The sequence below is a fragment of the Verticillium alfalfae genome, genomic scaffold (assembly GCF_000150825.1).
Source record: "Verticillium alfalfae VaMs.102 supercont1.8 genomic scaffold, whole genome shotgun sequence".
NCBI lineage: Eukaryota > Fungi > Ascomycota > Sordariomycetes > Glomerellales > Plectosphaerellaceae > Verticillium > Verticillium alfalfae.
The window spans coordinates 1,201,360-1,204,228 of NW_003315031.1; positions in this window are offsets into that span (position 1 = coordinate 1,201,360).

Sequence of the window (2,869 nt, forward strand, 5' to 3'; positions counted from 1 at the left end):
ATATGCAGGCAGGCGACTTTCTAGAAAGCATTCTGAGAATGATCTGTCTTTCCTTTGCTATCCTGGGACTTTGCCGTCGCCACGCTTAGTGCCTTCTGCAGGCCTTCTACATGAGCCATCGTTTTGAAGAGAAGCTTTGCCGAGCAAGATGCTCCGTCCGTCGTCTGTCAGAGAACACGGCGCCACACGCGACTCCCACCCAACACGAAACCCAATCAAATGGACAGCGCCTAGTTCAGCAGGGGTGAAACATGCTAGAGGCAAGCGGACGAGTGGCTCGGCGTGTCTGGCGGCGGGTGGAGATGGAGGGGGAAGGGAACGGAGAACGGGGGCGCAACGCGCGGCCAAGCTGAGATGCGACGCTGCGGCCCCTTTGCCTTTTTGAGGTTTGCCTTTGACCTTTCACCGTAGAAGGGGTGTAGCGGGCAGGTGCTGAGTGGCCTTGGGGAGGGCATCAGGTGTCAGGGACCGTGTCTGGATCTCCGGCGTCGAGACGAACGCCCACCTTCGGAAATCTGTGCTGTCAAAATCGAATTGAGGCTGACGAGAAAGCAGAATGGCACCCTAATCCGCCTCGATGGGGGCAGAGTCTATCCTTGGAACCCCATTGCTCAGCTGTTTTCATTGCTCGTAGCCGCTGATGTCTGATCGCCTTGATTTTTCCCCTTCCCCCTTCACCCCTCATCCTTCCTTCCCCTGGAGGCTGGACCGTCCCGAGGCAGCATGACTCTTGTCACAGGTGTCGATTTGATCATGGCATAAGCTTGGGCCGTGGGCCTGGAGGTGTTTCTGGCCTTTTTTTTACCTGGATCGGCAGGCGATCAACTGCATACTGCTAGTCGGTATCATAGGCGAGACAGACAACTGGCGGCAGGAAGTCTCATTGTGGCCGCAATTTGTGCAATCATGTCCTCACTCCCGTCTCGCCTGGCCTGGTCCTGGGCATGCTACCAGTCTTCAGAGTCAACAGGCGCTGAGCAGTCAGCAGCCACCGCCGGCCATCGTCGACCTCTCAAAGCCGAAGAAGACAATTGTTTCCCGCTTTTACGGTTCAGGAGACAGTGTCCGCCCGGTGTTGTCTCGTGGGGAACCGGCATCGACCCTGTTTCTGCCCAAAACCTGGCGCAGGATGGTTCGGGGGGGGGGGCAGTTTTGAGATGCAAGTAGCTGGATAGTGCAAGTAGAGACAGGAACACGGTAAACCCCCTTGAAGATGGCCTCAAAGTAGTCCGGAAGAAAGGCACGAGGGCTGTCGACCACACTGTATCACTACAAGCATGCCCTGGAGAACGCCACAGGACCGCTAAAACGACCAGGGCCGTGACCACACCACCACCCTGCGATGGCCCGGACACATCTTTCCCCTCCAACGTCCTTCCATTTCAGCACGGGAGGGGATCTCTAACCATCGCCCAACTGGTGTAAGCTGTGACACCAAGCAGTTGCAACAGAACTGGCTGCGGCTTCGCTGTCATTTGTCCCTTTCTCCCCCTCGAGAAACACGTCTCTACTTCTCATCCTCTTCGTCCCTCTCGCCCTTTTCCCAGTCTCTTGCTGCCACGTCGCGCTGTGAGCAGTCTCGAAATCGCGGGGGTCTGCGACGAACGGCTACGGAACGGAAACCCACTAGAATCACCGCCAGCGCCTGCGCCAGCACCAGGATCAGCGATCGCCGCCAGAACCTGGCAGACCCACGAGAAGCGAGATCGTCCGCCTCACGCTCTATCTATCCCTTGACAGCTTGCCCGGCCATTCTCAGCCCTCTTGCCATCGAGTCGTACAGCGGCGGTTGTACCGTCTCCGAACCGTACAACCCACCAACACAAAAGGGCCAGCTTCAGTTGCCTTTGCGTTCGACATCACGAAGACCCCGACCCAAGGGCCCTCGACGACAGAGCCGACCCTTTTGATTCCGCCTCGAACCAACGCTGTGCGCGGGCATAATAATCGAGGCAATCGAGGCAGACTTGCCTCGTCTGCATCGCATGCTGCTTTGCCACGACGCCCACAAAAGCCTCTGCTGCCTCCCCACCTGTACTCTTCGTCGTTGAAGGAAGACGCAAGTAGAGAATACGCGAGGAGGGACGATAATCCCTAGCAGCACAAAGAACCCGAAGCGATCGGACGGCCGATGTATCCCGGCATGGCTACACAAAGAAGGTACGAGAGACACCCACTGCCAAATCACCGGACTGCAACCCGTATGCACTTTGCAATCTATCTCCCCGATATTGGCTCCTTTGCCTTTGCCTTTGCCTTTGCCCTTTGCCCTGTGCCCTCCCCCCCTCGTCTTGCTCGACTCGCTATGAGCTGCTCTGTCAGGGCCTCCTCGTTGAGGGCCCTCGGTAGGTCCCTGGCGGGCCTGCTGAAGAGGCCAGGGACCGACCTGCTGAAGAACGGCCCTGGCACAGCACATGAGAGTTAAGGCTGGTTGACGAGTGGGGTTCATTTCAATTCACACCCCTACAGTGGAAGCCGCGCTCGACCCCTTCTTTCCCTCCCACGCCCGCTACCAATCCCACTCCTTCTTGCCTGCCTCGCCCACTAGGTACCGGTGCTGCCCTGGGTTGCCCGATCTCCAACCGACCACGGCCAATTCACCTGGCTGCCTGACCTCCTGAATGCTCTTCCCATCATCACCTCCCTCTCTTGTCTGTCGCTGCACTGCTGCCTTCTTCCCCCCTTCACCGAGTCTGCTGCAGATTCATTCGTCGAGGCGGTCGCAGGCTTGCAGCTAGCCACAACTCGATTCATTGCCCGACTTGTCTCTTAACCTTTTCCCCCCTACCTGTCATTCTCTACCGCCTGAGCCGAAATCCCCCCCACCCACCGCCCCTTTGCCTCGCCTGCGCGCATATGCCGACCGACC